The 20,832-nt window shown below is 42.1% G+C and overlaps 1 protein-coding gene across 1 annotated transcript in view; it reads left to right on the forward strand.

The window, feature by feature from the left end:
• Nucleotides 1-20,832, forward strand: part of CES1 (carboxylesterase 1) — a 561,489-nt gene that overhangs the window by 328,894 nt on the left and 211,763 nt on the right. The gene's annotated exons all lie outside the window — the stretch shown is intronic.

Consider the following 20,832-nt stretch of genomic DNA (forward strand, 5'->3'; position numbering starts at 1 on the left):
TTTGTGGTGAGAGTTTGAGTCTCTAAGATCAGCTCTCTCATTTCTAGGCAAAGAAACCAGTTTTGTGCATCCTTAAGACCATTTGGAGACTCAGTGCCAGGATCCTGCTCTCTCTAGGTCTGCACAGTTCCAGGGTGTGGCTTGTCCACTTCAGATAGGCTTGTAAAAGAACAAGGTTGATCAGCAAAAACTCATGTTGATTGGCCTTCCTTTGAATCTGAACCAATTAAATATAAGAGTCACAAGACAACTGCCTTCTCCAGAGCCCTCTGGCCCCCATTCAGATATGTGTGCATGGAACAGACTCAAATGAGGGCCCGCATGCTGAGTGTACATCTTCCAACCCTGCACGCCACTTGCCCGCAATCGATATTGCCGGTGTTTGTGTGAGAGTCTTGGCGGTAGAAACAAGGAGGCAGGTGGATAATTTTCCAGTGGGGGAGGCAAGCAGGCTTACCAAGTATCTGTTACTTGGGGAGAGATGAAAGAGGAATCAGCAGGCCCTTTTCAAAGCTGAAAACAGTGCATGGCCCGATCACTTGGATGGTCAGCCAGCTGGGCAACTGGAATTTCCTCCTCTGCGTTTGACCCGACCAGGAAAGTTTCTCTGGGCTGCCTGCATTAATCACTTGTTAATGATTGATGCAGAGGATGTGTGTGTGTAGGGTAGGTAGCCCTTTGTGTCACCAAAGAAAAGGCAGGCACAGGGGCCTGGCTTTGGAGTTGATGACTACCCCAGCACTTGTTCTATGCAAAGGCAGGATTTTGAAACATTTATGTTGGCTGAGCTGGAGCAGGGCTATACAACAGCAGTGCAATCTTGTCAGGTGCTCGCCTTCCTTTGTTCTTTCACTCAGACATTAAAAATACAGCAGGCTAAAAGGAGAAAATAAATTTCAAAGATCCTGCTAGATGTCAGGCCCAAAGAGAAAGTGAGACGTGGGGCGAGTTTGCTAAAGAGAAAAAGTAGGGACTCTACGGAGAAGGAGACTTAACTCTGTCTTGGCTTCTTACTCCTTCTTTGGGGGGTTTCTTGTACAAAATCCTGGTGCCACATGCTGCACTCATGAAAGGACTATTCTCTGTGCTCTTGGCTGGGCTAAGCAAAAAGTTTCCCATTGCAGTGTGGTTTAGATCCTCAGAAGCCAGCCACTGATTTATTGATTATACTGTAAACATGTAAAGGTGTTTAAACCACCAATGTGTACCTTTTCACATATGTGTTGCCCATGTATGTGCTCACCAACTGAAGAGTTGGCCTTCCTGATCCCTGACCTCTGCACCCACTGAGCCAATCAGCTGCTGATGGAAAATCTGTGCTATGTCCTAAGGTCCTATGAGATTGACCTCTGTGCTGAAAAAATGCAGACTTTTATTTGTGCCTCTATTCCCCAAACAACCCAGCACTATCACTGATGCCATAAGTTAGGCATTATAAATGCTAGGCACTCTAAGTGTTTGGCATTATAACTAATCTAGAGAGGATTTAAAGTAGGTGAGAAGATGTACTTACTGAGCCTTTTTCCATAAGAGATTTGAGCACCTGCAGAGTTTAGTGTCTACAGGGGTCTTAGAGCCAATCCTCAGCAGATAAGAAGGGATGAGTGAATGTCCATGAAACCCCTACTTGCATCAATGAACAGAACACATTCTTTGAACACCTTGCAGCCAAGGATCAAAGTGATTATTCTGAATCTCTCTTCCACTACAGGTCATATTTCTACACACTCTATAGTGACCAGTAACCAGGGTGGTGATACAATGTGTCTTCCAGAGGTCAGGTGGTGGCCTACCCAGTAGAGTGCACATATTACCATGGATGAAGACCTGGCTTCAAGTGCCTGGTCTCCACCTCCAGTGGGTAGGGAAGCTTCACATGCAGTGGAGTAGTGTTGCAGGTACATTTCCTTCTCTCTCTCTCTCTCTCTCTCTCTTTCTCACTCTCTGTGTCTCTCTTTCTCTGTCTCTCTGTCTCTCTCTCTCTCTCTCCCTCTATTTCTTTCTGTCTCTTGCCCTGTATTAAAAAAAATGGCTACTGGGAGCAGTGGAGTTGTACAGGTAGTAAGGCCCAGATGTAGCATCAGTATCATCTGGGAACTAGATCACAGGCTTTACCATTGACTTACTGAATCAGATTACCTAGGAGGGCTTCATCAACCTGTATTTTAACAAATTCCTCCTAGGGATCACTGATGCCCTGATCTTTGGACTCCTGAGGTCTCCTGCCTGAAGACCGGTACTGTCTAGATCTCAGAGCTCCTTGCAATTTCTCATATTTTTTCTTTGTCTAATGAGATTGAAAATAAGTGAGGAGATGACATGAAAACCCCAGGTCTCCTGCCTCCCTGCTTTCCCCGTGGGCTCCCTTTCTGTTTGTGCAGCTGTTAAAATCATCGAAGCAGTTGTTCATGAATATTTCAGGGCCTCTGACAAATCCTGAGCCTGATTAACAGGGCACAGAGGCAGGGACCCCAGAACCTGCAAACCCTATATCCTGTTGCTAATAGAATGGTTACTTATTCATTGAATCCTTGTGGAACCCCTAAATCTGGAAGGTAGAGGCTTGGTCAATATGGAAACCAAGTCTAATGGGAGACAGAGGTTAAGGCTGGCCTTTTCCATGCTGAGAAATATTAGAGAGAGTGATGGGGCCAAGCCCTGACTCCATAATTTAAATGGAGTTTGTTATGTGGTGATAACTAACAGGAAAGAATTAAATTAAGGGAGAAGCAAAAGAAGTCTATCAGTCAAAGTTCAATCAAAGGAACAGAACCAGTAGGAAATCTGTACTGAGAGGTTTACTGCATGAAATTGGCTTACTTGAAGGTGGAACTGAAATAGGTTGCTGGGTAGGACATACAAAGCCACTCAGGTAAGGGCTAAAGCTATTGTTTACAGACAGAATGTCTCTTCTTCTGGTGGCCAAGTCAAGTCGTGGTGCATCTGTTTGAATGCACATGTTACAATGTGCAAGGACCCAAGTTCAAGCCCCCAGGCCCCACCTGAGGGGGGAAGCTTCACTGGTGTTGAAGCAGTGCTGTAGGTGTCTCTCTTTCCTTCTTTTTCTCCTCCCTACGTCCTCAATTTCTTTCTGTCCTGTCAAATAAAAAATAATAATTTTTAAAAACAATCTTCTCCTCTTCTGAGAAGTTCTGCTCTACTTTTTTAGGTCACCCACCTTATTGATTTACTCCCTTCCCAGGTTATTTAGGGCCAATTCACTTCCTTAAAGTGAACTCTAATCACATCTACAATGTACCTTTACTTAATAGCTTGGTTAGCATTTAAAAAACTTGGGACTCTAGTTTACCCAAATTGACACATATAAATAGAACATGACAGAGGAGCAGGGATTTAGAACTAATGGGAGCATCACAACAAAACAATTATAAACTGTTCTGGAAATCCAGGGGACAGAAGGAAATGGCATGTTCTTTTTGGGAGTCATATTTTGGGAGAACATGCCCAATCATTTTTTACCTCAAGTCATTTATACTCTACGTTATAATTCCTGAGTTTCTATGATATCTTCAAATCCATTCCCCAAATCACAAGGCTCTTCTTCACTGCCCCCACCTCATTATGTATGTGCCTGTGCGTGTGTGTGTGTGTGTGTGTGTGTGCACGTTTGTGTGTGTGTGTGCCCGTCTGTGTGTGTGTGTGTGTGTGTGTGTGCCTGTGCGTGTGTGTGTGTGTGTGTGTGTTTGTACACTGAGAGGTCGCACAGCCCTGTATTTCTTGTTTTTGGATATGTCCACAATTGAAATAAGTGCTGTGAATATACCTGGCAGTTTGTTGGAGTTTTCTCTTATAGCTGACTGATATCTAAACAACTTACCCAGTATTTTAATGATTTTCATTTTTATAAGTGATTATTTAGTGTATCATTTATTATATATATTAGTCACACCAATGTGTATACATATATGTAGCATCTATTACATATCTGTAAACACACACATATATATCCTTAGTATTGAAAATACTGGGTTCCAACAATATTGAACTATTTACTATTTTCCTTGTTCCAAAATACACAGAACACACAGTGTATTTCTAAATTTACTACAGTGATACTCCTATGAACAAAAGACTTTCTTTAGACTATTGATATATCCCACTAAAAGTGGATAGAATTGTTATTTGTGTGAGACAGTGGCTCTACTACCATTATGATATACAGTCAGCTCTCTGCTCCATTTAGTTCCTCATCCTTATACTTAAGACAGCACAATACACGCATTACATTTTTTTAAGTGAGGTAAAAGTGCACAGAACATCCATCTTAACCACCGTAAACATAGCATTCAGTAGAGTTAAGTGTTTTTTTTTCTACTTTACTGGGGGGGGGGAGAGTTAATAATTGACAGTAGGGGAGTTGGGCGGTAGCGCATCTGGTTAAGCACACATGGTGTGAAGCAAGGACTAGCGGTTTGAGCCCCCGGCTCCCCACCTGCAGCAGAGTTGCTTCACAGGTGGTGAAGCAGGTCTGCAGGTGTCTATCTTTCTCCCCCCTTCTCTGTCTTCCCCTCCTCTCTCCATTTCTCTTTGTCCTATCTAACAACAATAATAAATACCACAACAATAAAGTTGTTGATGCATGGATTCAACTTCTCAGCTCCCTATGATAGGTTATCTGCAAGACACTCATTCCCCCAATGTAAGTCCCTTCACATTATCTTGCACCAGAGCCCCAGTATCCCTCCATCCTCCCTGCCCACTCCCCCAGTCTTTTGCTTTGGTGCAATACACCACACCCAAATGTCAAACATTTTCACAGTATTGTGCTACAACTTCTAGAATGTCTTCATCTTGTCAAACTAAAGCACATTACTCATTAAACAACAGTTCTTCGTTAATTTCCCTACTCTCTCAACTCCTAGCAATCAGCATACCTTGTTTCTATGAACTGGACTTTAAATACTGTATCTAAATGGAATCTTGCAGTGTTAATTTTTTTAGGGCTAATTATTTAATTCAGAATAATGTCATCACACTTATAAATATTTTTTAATTTTTTAAATTTTATTTACTAGAACAGAGAAATTGAGTGGGAAGGGGGTAAAGGAGAGAGGAACAGAGAAACGCTTGTACCACTGCTTCACAGCTCAAGAAGCTTTTGTATAGTAATTAAAAAAAAATAACTTTACATGATTTTGGTTGGGGGTTAACAAACAGGAAGTTTATTTCATAGTGGGTTATTTAGGTGCAGCAAAATAGGCAAATGGGGCAAAGACTGGCTAGTTATGATGACTGGAGCCATGAGTTTGTGCTAATTACCAATAATTGGTTCAGGTCCAAGGGGAAGCAGTATGGTGAGTCCTAGGGAGGAGGGGAGCAGGCGCCAGGTGCACAGCAACAGAGAGAGCATAAGAACAGAGACTGACTTTCACCAGACACTCTGTCAAATAACTTTCTATAAACCCTATACACTCAAACCTTGTGTGTTTGTGTTAAGTCGATAGTATGCTCATCAGGCTGAAATCAGCAGTATGCTAACTATGTTCATGTCCCAACAATTTCCCCTGCAGGTGGGGACCAGGGGCTTGAACTTGGGCCCTTGCACGTAGTAACCAACATGTGTATTCAACGAGGTGCACCACTACCCAGCCCATAAATATTTTCATTTATATTTTCCTTTGCTACTTAACAATATTTGCTGGAGGACACTTATATTAGTTAAAACAGATCTCTCATTATTCATTTTTGTGGCTGCATAGTACTCTGCTGTACAGGTATATAATAATTTATTCAACCAGTCATTGGCAAATGGTTATTTTACTGTGGCCAAAATAATGTGTTGCAGGGAATACCTTCTTCCATATGTTGTAACTGGAAAATCCCTACACATGGAATGTTTATAGCAAATAATAGGGGCATATGTAATTTGGTTAGTGTCAAGTCCCTTTCATAGGATTCACACCTTCTTGCACTCCCCCAGCTGTCCTGGCGAGTTCCTGCTTCTTTATAGCATTGCCAATAAAATGTGTTGCTTGAGTGCCTGAATTTTTGCCAAAGTGGCAGATGAAAAACAGTCTAGGTCAATTAGTATTTCTAATAGTATGAGCCCAACTGAGCATCTTTTCATGTACTTAAAGACCACTTGTGTATGTCTTATTGTGAAAAGCAAAACAAATTTGTCCTTTTGGGGGGAGGAAGTCATCTCTCCCTCAAATTTTAAAGCAGAGGTTATACTTTCAGTAGTTATGCTTGCTATGAGTTGATGAAAGCATAAAGAAAGTCAGTATTGATTTTTTCTGTTTCTTTTTCCTGTCCAGCAATCCAGCCCACCTCCTTCCCCCATTCCTACAGACACCATAATCTCCCTTTTAGGAAAGGTTCCAATGGATGAGGACTGGTTAAATGAGCAGAGTTAACTTCTCCCCATGCTAATCAGGTATAACTACCACAGATAGACCTAGGGGTCAGTTATTTGGCTCTGGCTCTGAACCTTGTGAAGCTGACTCTATAATTCAGAGGGGTCTTATTTATTTATTTATTTATTTATAAAAAGGTGTTGTTTTATCCGGGCTGGCTTCATGGGTGGGTAACAGAGACGACCAGAGACACGCGGCTGGGCCGGGAAGCTGTATTTCTTTATTCACGAACAACGATTCATAAACTAACTCAAACTAATCAACAAACAGAACTCTCCTGCATCCTTCTCACATGGCGGCGCCAAGAAGTCTCTAACTCTGTCGGGGTTCTTTGGGGCGGGGACTAGCGGGCCCCCGAAACTACCAGGACTAAACCAATTTTCCTGGCAGGGGGAGAGCTAGACCAAACCATTGTAAAGCACACAACAAAAAGGAAACATTGCCTAATCATAGGATAAGAGGGGTACAACTTCACACAATTCCCACCACCAGAACTCTGTATCCTATCCCTTCTCCTGATAGCTTTCCTATTCTTTAACCCTCTGGGAGTATGGACCCAAGGTTCCTGTGGGATGCAGAAGGTTGAAGGTCTGGCTTCTGTAATTGCTTCCCCATTGGGCATGGGTGTTGACAGGTTGATCCATACTCCCAGCCTGTCTTTCTCTTTCCCTAGTGGGGAAGATCTCTGGGGAAGCAGAGCTCCAGGACACATTGTTGGGACTGTCTGTCCAGGGAAGCCTGGTTGGCATCATGCTAGATCTGGAACTTGGTGGTTGAAAAGAGAGTTAACATACAAAGCCAAATTGTTGAGCAATCATGGACCTAAAGACTGGAATAGTGCAAATGAAGAAGGGGGAGGGGGGTCAGAGGGATCGTTTATCACAAGGCACACCAGTGGTGAAGCTGTTCTATCAACTTTTCCAGGAAGTCCTGCTCTCATTTTGTGGTGACTTTTCCTGAGATTGTAGGGTTCCTGCTGGTTCTGAATCCACTATTTCTGACTCTGGCTGTGTCTCTTAAGTTCTAACATTCTTCTGGGCAACGAATAGCCTCTATCTCCTCTCTCCAGAAAGAGTTTATGTTGTGAATCCTCTATAAACTAGGTTGATAATTTCACGGGGTTGTCATAAGGGATCTTGCCCAAATATTGTTCTAGGGAGCAGGTATACAGTTGGGAACAAAGTAGAAAGATCCCTGCCTTACTGGAGTTTGTATTCCAGCAAAAGGAGATGAAAAAGAGGAATGATAAAGAGGGTAGGTGGTACACTGAGATGTGGTTAGGGTTCAGGAGAAAAATGAAACACAGATAAAGAACAGGGTGTGCATGGAGGTGGGAAGCAAATTTAAACAAGGTGATAGGTAAGACCATTCTAAGAAGCCAACAGTGAGTACAGATTTGTAAGAGTTTAACACACAAACCAGGCTAGACAATATGGAGGGAAAAGTTTCCAGACATAAGGAACAGGTAATACAGAGGAGCTGAAATCCCAGCAGGTAAACAGCAGGGGTACAGGGGCAGACTCTATAGGGTCTTTTAAGTCATTATAAAAAATTAGGGGGTGGAGAAGATAGCATAATGTTTATGCAAAGAGAATCTTGTGTGGTCTGGGAGGTGGCACAGTGGTAAAGCTTTGGACTCTAAAGCATGAGGTCCTGAGTTCAATCGCAGGCAGCACATGTGTCAGAGTGATGTCTGGTTCATTCTCTCTCCTTCTGTCTTTCTCATAAATAAATAAAATCTTAAAAAAAAAGAGAGAGAGAGAGAATCTTGTGCCCGAGGCTCTAAAATCTCAGGTTCAATTCCGTATCACCATAAGCCAGACCTGAGCAGTGCTCTGGTAAAATAAAAATAAATAAATAGATATTGGGGATTTTTCTCTCAAGGAGATTGGAGTCTAGAAAGGATTCTGAGCAGATCACTGGTGTGGTCTGACTTTTAAGAGGATCCATTTATTATCCCAACTCAAAGAAGCACAGGTGGTAGTAGGAATATCAGTAAAGAGACAAAGATTATGCCCGAAGTCCAGAACTTATGGCTCTTTAGACCGAGGTGAGAGTAGTGAGACATAGATTTGATAAAACTACATTTTAGGGTGCAGGAAATGGTTCAGTGGGTAGATCACCACCTTACCATGTGTGAAGCCCTGGGCTCAATGTCTGGCCTCATATGAAGACATCATATGTCAACACCAAAGGAAAGCCATGGACAGTGGAGCTATGCTTTGGTATCTTTCTCCTCAGCCTTAAAACAACAATTTTTGAAAATTTATTTATCATGCATACCCTAGGTCCTGGGTTCATGCTCTGGTGTCACATAAAAAAAAAAGACATTTAAAAAACTTCCCATTGGGAGTCGGGTGTAGCACAGTGGATTAAACGCATGTGGCTTGAAGCATAAGGACCTGCATAAGGATCCTGGTTCGAGCCCCCAGCTCCCTACCTGCAGGGGAGTCACTTCACAGGCAGTGGAGCAGATCTGCAGGTGTCTATCTTTCTCTCCCCCTCTCTGTCTTCCCCTTCTCTCTCCATTTCTCTGTCCTATCCAACAATGATGACATCAATAACAACAATAACTACAACAACAATAAAAAAGAAACAAGGCAACAAAAGGGGGAAATAACTAAATAAGTAAATAAACCTTCCCATCATCTTACACACTCTTTGAAGCTCATGTGTTATACTGGGGGAACCCAATAAAAATTTCAGTTGCAGGCCACAGAATAGAAGCTTTGTTGCATTCAAAGGTGAGAAGGCTCCTGAGGGCGGTTGGCCTTCAGTGCCTCAGTTGTCTCTCTGTAACAGGCAGAATATGTTATTATAATGGTGTAGTTGAGGAAGTGGAGACTTGGGGCTCCAGAGAGGGGAACCAAAACATGTAAATAAATGAAAAAAATAGCCTGTCATTATAAAAAACTAATGAGAAAGCATAAAGTAAGGCTGAGATAGGAATTGAAAGAGTAGGGAAACATAAGGAGGACTGCATTCTTATAAAAAAGTTTTATTATCTTTATTTATTGGATAGAGTCAGCCAAAAATTGAGAGGAAGCGAGGAGATAGAGAGGGAAGGAGACAGAGAGCAGCACTATTTTACCACTTATGAAGATTTCCTACTGCAGGTAGGGACTGGGAGCTTGATCCTGGGTCCTTGTACCTTGTAATATGTGTGCTCAGCCAAGTGCACTACCACCAGGGCCCCTGAGAGCTGCATTCTAAAGGAGGAGATAGAGTTAGCTACAAGCAAAATGGAATGGGAAGGAGTCATGTTCAAATGGTGGGAACAACTTGTATAAAGGTCCTGGGGCAGGAATGTTGGGTTGGAATTGAAGGAAGGAGTTTGAATTTGACTCTGAGAAGTTTCCCCTATTCCTCCCTTATTCCAAATGCATATGAATGTGCTAAGTTAGCTCCAGTTCAGTTGTTTTGTTCTTTAGGGTAGAATGTAGAGTCATTTCTTAATTGCTCTATATTTAGTTTTGTTTAAAAATCTATAATTTAAAAACCACCAAGGGCTGGGCTGGTAATTCAGTTTCCATGGTCCATTTACTCCTTAGCCTTCACTGTTGAACCAGCCCACCAAGGTGACAGCATGTGCTAGTCACAATGGAAGTATTTGCTAGCAGAACATCTGCTCCCCCAGAACTGGCCTGGATCCAGTTGCCAAAGCTCAGAGCTAATCTAAGGGCTCCTTGGTCTGGTTTCCATGAAGTTTATCTGGAGTGGGGAGAAGGCCAGCTAGAGAGATAGAGGGGGAGAGAGAGATACCAGAGCACTGTTCAGCTCTAACTTATGGTGGTGCTGGGGATTGAACTTGGGACCTCAGAGCCTCAAGCATGAAAAGTCTTTTGCATAACAATTATACTGTCTCCTCAGTCTTGAAATTCATAGTCCGAGGCAAGGCTCAGTTCCCTCATCTATAAAATGGGAACACAATCATCACTTTCCAGCCTTGTGGTTGTGAGGATGACAGTGCAGGGTATGAGTGTGGCACTGTTTCTAGAACACCGAGCCTAAACAGCAGCTCATTATCCTGGTTGGATGGATGTGGCGCAAGGCCTCTGAGTCATGATCACTTTCCTTTCTACCTCCATTTTCTTAGATTGATTGGGGGAGATTTCAGTTCCACAGAGGAAGTTCAGTGAAGCCAATGTGTTCACATCCAGATTCCCTCCTAGCACAACCCAGCACCCCAGCAAATTCACCAGCCCTCTGTGGGTAGTAGATGTACACATCATATTCAACAGGGATCCTCCTAAAGTACTAGAATGGAAATGCTGTTTATTTTTATTTTATTTTTTTATTTATAAAAAGGAAACATTGACAAAACCATAGGATAAGAGGGGAACAATTCCACACAATTCCCACCACCAGAACTCCTTATCCCATCCCCTCCCTTGATAGTTTTCCTATTCTTTAATCCTCTGGGAGTATGGACCCAGGGTCATTGTAGGATGCAGAAGGTCTATAATTACTTCCCCGATGAACATGGGCAAAATGAACATCGACCCAATTGACAGGTCGATCCATACTCCCAGCCTGCCTCTCCCTTTCTCTAGCAGGGCAGGGTTCTGGGGAAATGGAGCTCCAGGACACATTGGTGGGGTTGTCTGTCCAGGGAAGTCTTGTTGGCATCATGGTAGCATCTGGAACCTGGTGGCTGAAAAGAGAGTTAACATCTAAAGCCAAGGATGTTATTGACTAATCATGAACCTAAAGGCTGGAATAGTGCAGATGAAGAGTTGGGGGTGGTGGTGGTCTCCGTTCTGTAGATAGCTAGTAGGCATATTTTAGTTATATTCCAAAGGGCCTATGGCTATACTAGTTTTTTTTCCCCCTGAGCCTGAAATCTGATGCAGGTGAATCCTAGTTATTTATTATTTATTTACTTATTTATTTATTGTCTCTAGTTGCTGGGGCTAGGTGCTGACACTGAATCTACCACTTCTGGTAGTCTTCCTTTTCCTCAATAAGACAGAGAGAAGTTGAGAGGGAAGGGTAGATAAAGGGAGAGAAAGATAGACACCTGCAGACCTGTTTCACTGCTTATGAAGTAACCCCCTCCTGTAGTTGTGGAAATGGGGACTCAAACCAGGATCCTTGCTTGGGTCCTTGCACTTCTTACTGTGTGTGCTTAACTGGTGATCCCCTGTCTGACTCCTTATTTAATTTAATTTTTATTATTTATTAGATAAAGACAGAAATAAAGAGGGAAGGGGAAGATATAGAGTGGGTTGGAAAGAGAGAGAGAGAGAGAGAGAGAGAGAGTTGCTGTAGTGCTGCACTGATTATGAAGTTTTCCCCTGGAGGTGGTGACCAGAGGATTGAACTCAGCTCCTTGTACATGGTAATGTGAGTACTCACCCTAGTATGCCACCACCAGGCTCCGAGGAATGTTGCTTTTAATAAAAAAGCTGTTCTGAACTCAGAAAAAGGTTGCTTTCTACCATCTATGAAGTGGCTTGACAGATGGGGGAAAAACAAAACAAACAAACAAACAAACTCTCTAAACAGAGCAATAGGGAAAACTACCACAGCATAGCAAAATTTCCTTAGCTAATCTTTGCTATTGCCACTATGTACAAGGGTGAGTAAATAAGAGCTTCCATTGATTTGGCTGAAGTTCTGAGTCCCACAAGAAAGATGTCAGAATCGAACAGGTGAGAAATAATGTATTAAAAGGCAATTATTTGTTTCCTACCTCTAGTGGTTAGAAGCTGCCAGTTTCCCCTTGAATGAAACTGTTTCCTAGACTATCACTTTTTTTAAATAAAAAAAAAGAACAATAATAATGCTGGCTTGTCCACACAAGAAGACTGGCTGTGGAGGATAGTTTGACTTGTTTGCAGAGGCTGTTAAACTGTGAAGGAGGTAAACATGGTCAGCTAGGTGCAAGGAAGGTGATTATCTATTCACACAAGGCCCACCTCCAAAAAATAAATAAATAAATAACAATCCAGGAAGAGAAGCTTCAAAGCCACACTTGAAAGGTGATGGGAAGGATGGAATGCGTCAGTGGAGTGAATGAGACCATAGCAGTGCAGCCCCAATTATGGGCCTGGTGCAGGTCTGAAGAGAGAGAAGTCTTTGTATGAAACACGCAACGCAAATCAACAAATTCGCAGTGGGAGCCTGGGAGCCTCTCATCTCTTCCACCTGCCTCTCCTTGGCTCCCTGTCCGGTTGTCCTCAGGAGGATCAGAGCAGTTGCTGCTGCTTGTTGAGTGTCAGGCTCTGGAATCCTTTAGACAGTCCTATTTTCTGCTTTCAGTGAGCTTAGCTCTTGTGATGACCCCAGATTTACCTGCTATATTATTACATTTAGATTCCTGACAATTAAATTGTTCTGCTTTATTTCTTAATCATTTTCAGCCACCAAGCTGCAGATGCTACCATGATACCAACCTGACTGCCCTGGGAAGATGACCTCACCAATGTGTCCTGGAACCCCACCTGTCCAGAGCCCTCCTCTACTAGAGAAAGACAGAAACAGGCTGGGGGTATGGATCAACCTGCCATTGTCCCTGTCCAGCTGAGAAGCAATTACAGAACCCAGACCACTGACCTTTTGCACCCCATAAAGATCTTTGGTCTGTATGCCCAGAGAGATAAAGAATAGGGAAACTTCCAATGGAGGGGATGGAATACAAAATTCTGGTGGTGGGAATTATATGGGATTGTACCTCTCTTATCCCACAATCTTATTATATTGTTGATCATTATTAAATCAATAATAAAAATAGATTATGCCATAAGTTAAACAAAAAAAGAAAGAAAAAGAAAAAGAAAGAAAAATCAAGATTGAGAAACATAAAGAGGCAGCTTTGGGATTTGAATCCTGGATTCTTTTCCTCAGTTACTTCCAAGTTACCTCCTGCATTCCAACCATCAAGGAAAAAAAAAATCTGAGCCCTTTGGAACCAGGGATATAGTGTAGTGACAGAGCACATGCCTTGCATGTGTGAGGCTCTGGGTTCTAACCCTGGCATGCCTCATTCCAACATCTAAAGTTTTGAATTCTAAGCCTGACATTAAAGGCTTCAATTTTTCTTCTTCATCTTACATCTGCCAAAGGGGTCCTCTCCCTTCACTTCTTCTTTTACCATGTATATACTTTTCCATGTGTTCTGGAAAGTGTCTCTCTTCCTCTTCATGTGTCTAGTTTGGTCTTGTGCCATACTTTGCATGTGTGAGAGCCTTCCTCCTACCAGACTTCACAGAACACATCTCTATCAAGGTCCCATTTTTCTCAATTATTATGTTTGACTGAGAGGAAAAAAAAATGAATTGGCCTATTCCCATTCTTACTATTGGTAAACTTTGTGACACAGTGTTTCCCAGCATCCCTTTCCTTATTTTAATATGATGAAACTAACCATCTTTGTTTTGCTTACAGAGTTCTTTGCAGGGGGACCAGAAAATGATGAATTGAAAGCAAAGCTTTGAACATATTCAAATAAATGGAGTTATTACACACAGTTGCATGTTTTGAATTCCCCCCCTCCATTGCACACCCTCTTTCTAATGTTCTCATGAAAGTGATGTAGGAGAAAGTATTTCCCCAGTTTTTATAGATGGGAAGCCAGGAACCTATAAAGACTGAGTGACTGTCAGAGAGGAAACAGGCATTGGAACAGACTCCCTGGAGGGTTTTTAACTGCCTAACTCCTGGCTTTTTCTTTCCATGGCAGTGCTTCTTTACTAGTCTTCCTGTTCTTACTCTGAGAGGAATAAAATATTTAATAACTTAAATTCAACAGGCTTTTAGTGGGCACCAACTTTGCAACAGAAAGAGACAGGAAAAGTCCATATGGAGTCAGGGAGCTTTGTTTTATTAGTTTTAGCCTGGCAGTTAGAGTTTGGGGAGGAGTCTCCATGACACTGTGGTTGGGACCATGGACTGCCTGCCTCTTCCGCCCTTGGATTCCTGACCAGCAGAACAGTGTTGGGCTTGGTGAGTAGCTGCCCTTTGGCTCATTTGTTGAACAATACACCTGATCTCATAGGATCTGTAAGTTGCTTAGAATAATGCCTAGTATATGTAAGGACTCAGGCACTACCACTGGTCATTTGCTCAGCAAATACAGGGCATCATTTTTAGGCACCAGACATAAAAATCCCTGTTTTCATGTCATTCGAAGTGTATACATACATACCTAGCATGCTCTCATGAGCTTCTAGAGAGACAGACAATAAATACAAACACTTAAAAGTCAGGCAGTAGCGCAGCGGGTTAAGTGGAGATGGCACAAAGCACAAGGACCAGCGTAAGGATCCTGGTTCAAGTCCCTGGCTCCCCACTTGCAGGGGCGTCGCTTCATAGGTGGTGCAGCAGGTCTGCAGGTGTCTATCTTTCTCTCCCCCTCTCTGTCTTCCCCTCCTCTCTCCATTTCTCTCTGTCCTATCCAACAATGACAGCAATAATAATAACTACAAAAATAAAACAAGGGTAACAAAAGGGAATAAATAATAAATAAATAAGTTATTTGATTAGTTATTCTTAGTCATGTCATTTTATAGATTATTGTATTTTTCATTTGATTTTATTAGCAAAGAAAGTGAATACCTGGAAATCAATATTTGATTTCAGTGACTGGGCTTCTAAAGATCCCAGGCTTCTCTCTCTCTCTCTCTCTCTCTCTCTCTTGCCACCAGGGTTATGGCTGGGGCTCACTGCTGACAATACAACCCCCATTCCCAGTGGCCATTTCTCCTCCTCCTCCTCCTCTTCCTCCTCCTCCTCCTCCTCCTCTTCCTCCTCCTCCTCCTTCTTTTTTCTTTTCTCTTTTCTTCTATTGTGTTTGATAGATCAGAGAGAAATTTAGAGGGGATGGGGAGATAAAGACGGAGAGAGAAAGATAGACACTTGCAGACCTGCTTTATTGCTTATGAAGTTTATCCTCTGCAGGTGGGGAGTGAGGACTCGAACCTGTGTTCTTATGCATGGTAATGTACGTTCAACACAGTGCACCACCACCCAGTCCCCAAGATTCCAGTTTTGTATCAGCATCTCCTTGTTGATTCATTGCTGGAAGGCAACTGGCCAAAAGATAATTCTGCTGCAGCCTAGAACTAAGACAGTTTGGGTTTTGGACTCTAGAGGATATAAACTCAGGGTTTGCTTAAACCAGGCTTTGCAAACTCAAATGCTTACTGAGATGAGGTGATAGTATAAGTAGACAATTGGGTGGAATAGAAATTGGGAGATTTTTGCCACATGGAGAAATGGACCCAGTGTGGCTTGACTTTCTGATTGATTTATTTAATTATTTTTACACTGGGGGTGTTCAGAATTTTTGTATAAAACTTCCTGAGTTTTTTGTTTGCTTAGTGGTAACAAACTGACACCCCCTCACACCCCAAAAAAGACTTGAAGTGAACTAAGTAAAGATTAAACAAAGTTCTTCCGGAGGCCAAGTTCAGCCTGAGAAACACCCGTTTGCCGTCTCTTGGTTTCAATCATTGCATGTAATTTTCAACTTTGCCTTAAACTGCCCTGCTTTTTGAAGACACTGCAATTTTCTTTCTGATTGTCTTTTCTCCCAGCATATTTGTGGCAGCAGTCTTTGTAAATAGATTTTTTGTGTGTGTGGAACCCTAAGGGTCTGGGGAGCCTGGAAAGAGTCTCTCTCTCTCTCTCTCTCCCCCCCACAGCACTTTATATTTTGGTGAGTGTGGAGTTCCTCCAACAGTGGGGGAAATAACCCAATTCCTGCTCTCCCAACTTTCATAATCACTGACTCTTTGTACTTTCCATCTTTCTGGTGATGTTTGTTTTCTTTGCATATTAATATCCCTCAGCAGAATACTTAAATCCAAGAGGGAGTGAGTGTGGGGAATGGAAGGAACATTCAGACACATTCATAGTCTGGCTGGCATAATACAGATGAAACCGAACCCCTCAGGCCTCCTCTGCTTACCCTAGACATCTAGGAGACTTTGGCTCTTTGTTTTCCAAAGATTACAGGATTAGAATCAACTAGTCACCCTGTCCCAGAATATAATCAGTTGCATGGCTGAGCTGAGCTCAATTCTGTACCAATGGTGAGTGACTGACAGAGCAATTGGGGCCAGGCCTATATGTAAGTATTTATTGCTGTGTTCTCAAAGCTAACTCAGGCAGCTTCAAATCTTCACAAGCTTTCCAGGACTTCAGATTCTAGCCTTCACTAAATGGAATGAGGGGTGATAAATTTGTGTGTATGTGTGTGTGTGTATATGTCTATATCACTCATTTTTTTCTATTTATTTATTTATTTATTTATTTGTGAAAGGAGACATTAATAAAACCATAGAATAAGAGGGGTACAATTCCGCACAATTCCCATAACTCGATCTCCATATCCCATTCCCTCCCCTGATAGCTTTCACATTCTCTATCTCTCTGGGAGTATGGATCCAGGGTCGTTGTGGGTTGCAGAGGGTGGAAGGTCTGGCTTTTGTAATTGCTTCCCCTATGAACATAGGCGTTGACTGGTCGATCCATACTCCCAGTCTGCCTCTCTCTTTCCCTAGTAGGATGGGGCTCTGAGGAAGTGGAGCTCCAGTACACATTGATGGGGTCTTCTGTCCAGGGAAGTCTGGTCAGCATCTTGCTGGCATCAGAACCTGGTGGCTGAAAAGAGAGTTAACATACAAAACCAAACAAATTGTTGAACAATCATGGACCCAAAGACTGGAATAGTGCAGATGAAGTGTTGGGGGGTATTCCCTGCATGCTTTTGTGTACTTCTGCTTTCAGGTATATATTTTTCCCCTAATTTATGGGCACGGGTGAACCTATGCTCTATCTCAGGGGACCTGGACTATATCTAGGTTTGGGGACTTCATTGGGGAGTGGAACACCTGGAACAGAATTAGAGAATACTATGAAAGGGAAGGTCTCACCCGAGTGATGAAGCTGAAGGGTTGTTCCACACCTGAAGTCTCTGGTCACAGTCTGAAGTGAAGCATGCTGGGGTGGCACTCGTTGGGTTGATTGGGTTGCGATCCACGGATGCAATATTATTTGATTTGAATTGAGAGCAGCATGCAGAAAAGTGGGCCCCACACTAAGGTTCCAGGACTGGGGGAAATATAGGCTCTATAGTGGAAATGTGAGGTTCCTGTTGTCTTATGGTTCAAAAAGACAATTGTTATCGTCACATTGTTTGGTGATAGGGTTAACTTTGGAAAGTCCCATTGATAGGGTTTGGGGTATAATACCCAGCATCTTGAATAACAAATTTTGTGTGTGTGTGTGTGTGTGTGTTTACATCACTCTTTCATTTAAAAAACATTTTATTAGTGATTTAAGAATGGTTTTCAATTTTTTTTTTTTTTTTTTTTTTTTTTGCGGCCAGGGTTATTGCCGTGTCTCGGTGCCTGCACCATGAATCCGCTGCTCCAGGAGGCCATTTTTTTTCCCTTTTGTTACACTGGTTGTTTTACCATTGTTGTGGATATTATTATCGTTGTTATTGATATCATTGTTGTTGGATAGGACAGAGAGAAATGGAGAGAAGAGGGGAAGACAGTTAGGGGGAGAGAAAGATAGACACCTGCAGACCTGCTTCACTGCCTGTGAAGTTTCTCCCCAGCAGGTGGGGAGCCGGGGGCTTGAACCGGTATCCTTACGCTGGTCCTTGCGCTTTGTGCCACATGTGCTTAACCCACTGCGCTACTGCCCGACCCCTGGTTTTCAAAATTTTAAGATTAAAATGCTGGGTGGAGGAGATTGCATAGTAGTTATGCAAACAGATTTTCATGTCTGAGGCTCCCAGGTCCCAGGTTCAATCCCCTGTGCCACCATAAACCAGAGCTGAACCAAAAAAAAAAAAAAAAGAGAGAGAGAGAGATAGAGAGAAAGAAACAAAGATTAAAAGATTATAAGGGCAAAGTTTCACATTGCATCTACCATCAAAGTTCTGTACAACTCCCTTAACCACTGCAGTTCTCACACAAAGTCTGAGTTTTACCTTTTTTTTTTTTTGCAAGCTCATGTGCTTTAATTATCTATATTCCACACATGAGTAAAACTATCTGCAGCTATTTTTGACCTCTTCACTTATTTCACCAAACATCCATAACTTGGCTTTTGTGAGTAATTTAACCACGACCATTTTGGTAGATATGTCTCTTTGAATTAGTGTTTTCATATCCCTTGGATGTATATGTAGGAATGATGCTGCTGGATTATAAAGTATTTCCATTGTTTGAAGAGTCTCCATACTGGTTTCCATGAGATCAGTGCCCATTTTTCAAAGCAGCCCCCAAGCAGACTCATAAGACAAGGTGGTGGTTCTGACAGTGGATATATATCATAATCATCTGGAGGACTTTAAAATAGGCTTTAAAATAGGAGGGCTTTAAAATAGGCTTCTAGCAATCGGGAAATAGCTCTTCAGATCTGCTTATAGAGCACAGAACTTCCTTCCTGAGGCTCCTGGTTTGATCCCTGAAGCCACATGGTCCAGGAATTAGCTCAAACCTCTCTGTCTCTCTTTCTGTAAAAAAAAATTATATATATATATTTATATTTATATTACTTATGAGAGAAAGAAAGAAGTAGAGGGAGTCAGGCGGTAGTGCAGCAGGTTAAGTGCACGTGGTGCGAAGCACACAGACCATCTTAAGGATCCCGGTTTGAGCCGCTGGCTCCCCACCTGCAGGGGAGTCGCTTCACAGGCAGTGAAGCAGGTCTGCAGGTGTCTATCTTTCTCTCCCCCTCTTTGTCTTTCCCTCCTCTCTCCATTTCTCTCTGTCCTATCCAACAATGACGACAACAAGAATAACTACAACAATAAAACAACAAGGACAACAAAAGGGAATAAATAAATAAATATTTAAAAAAGAAAGAAAGAAAGAGAGTGCCATTCTAGCACATGTAATGCCAGGAATTAAACTTGGTACCTTTATACTTCTAATTACACTATTTCATACACTGCTCCCCCTCTTGGGCTGTGGCTTCTCTCTCCATATGAAAGTCGGTCTGTCTCACTTAAAATAAGTAAATCTATCTATCTATATATTTAATAATTTTTAAATTTTATTTATTTGTTTTCCCTTTTGTTGCCCTTGTTCTAGTTATTATTGTTGTCGTTGTTGGATAGGGCAGAGAGAAATGGAGAGAGGAGGGGAAGACAGAAAGGGGGAGAGAAAGATAGACACCTGCAGACCTGCTTCACTGCCTGTGAAGCGACTCCCCTGCTGGTGGGTAGTCAGGGGTTTGAACTGGGATTCTTACACTGGTCCTTATGCTTCGCAAAAATAAGTAAACCTTAACAAACAAACAAAACACAGGTTGCCAGCACCCTTTGAGAACCACTGTTGTAAGGAATTGGTCACCAGATTAAATTTAAAAATAAATAAATAAAAATTTTTAAAAGGGAAATGCTTGCCCTCATGCTCTCTATATCTTTTAATGGCATTTTGTTAGTTCTAATAGAAATCAGACCAGGAAAATTGAGTTCCAGCCCCAATCTAGTGGCACTGACACTGTGTCCTTGGGAAAGGCACTCATCTTCTCTCAGGTTTCCCACCTGTAAGTGTACAGTAATTAAAGCCTTGCTTCCTCCACAGAGGCATAGAAAGACCCCAGTGATGTTGGGTGTGCACAATTTCAAGTTCCCTTCATGTAGCATGAGGGATTCTTACAAAATGTGGGGTCCTATGAGTTGCTCTTGTCTCTCCCACACACACCTCTTCAATTTCAGCTTCATTTTATTGAGGAAATGTTGATTTAGAGGACTGAAGAGGTGATTGGGGGGTGGGGTTGGAGCTAAGGCCCTATGTTCTTGTTTTTTCACTCTGGTGAAACTTCTGCTGTGACTATTTTAAAATAAAAGGCTCTAGGAATCTGAGATTAAACCTTTTTTTTAATGTGTGTGAACAGGTTAATCCTTTCTGAGAGAAAAAATTATAAGTTCTTCAGACTTCCAGTCTGAGTCTTACTGCAATTAGTGATACGCTCATCTAATCTCAACTGCATGCTCTTCACAGAATACTTTTCTGTTAATATTGGGGATCTATTTAAAACACTTTATTAATTTTTAAAGACTCATTTATTAACCGAGAGAGAGAAAGAAAATCAGAGCATTATTCTGGTACATATGATACTAGGGATTAAACGTAAGTTTCATGCTTGTAAATGCAACACTTTATTCACTGTGCCATCTCCCAAGCTGATAAAATGTTTTATTAAAAAAATAATTTAAAAGAATGTTGACTCTAAAAGCAGTGTGTTACCAAGGAAAAAGCTTAATTAGGCCAAGCTACAAGCAGATGGGAAAGTCATGAAGAGTGGTTCACTTCAAAATTGTGGGGATCATCAGATTTCAAGTTTTTTCCTGATAACAGACAATTTTTTTCCCCTGCTAATCTAGCCCTCCACATTGGGAAAGACTCAAACAATGTTTTCAAGTTGCCTAAACTTACTGCAATATCAAGCTTCGAGGCAGGGCTGAACTGGCAGCTGAGTATCT

Source organism: Erinaceus europaeus, chromosome 2, assembly GCF_950295315.1.
Source record: "Erinaceus europaeus chromosome 2, mEriEur2.1, whole genome shotgun sequence".
Lineage (NCBI taxonomy): Eukaryota > Metazoa > Chordata > Mammalia > Eulipotyphla > Erinaceidae > Erinaceus > Erinaceus europaeus.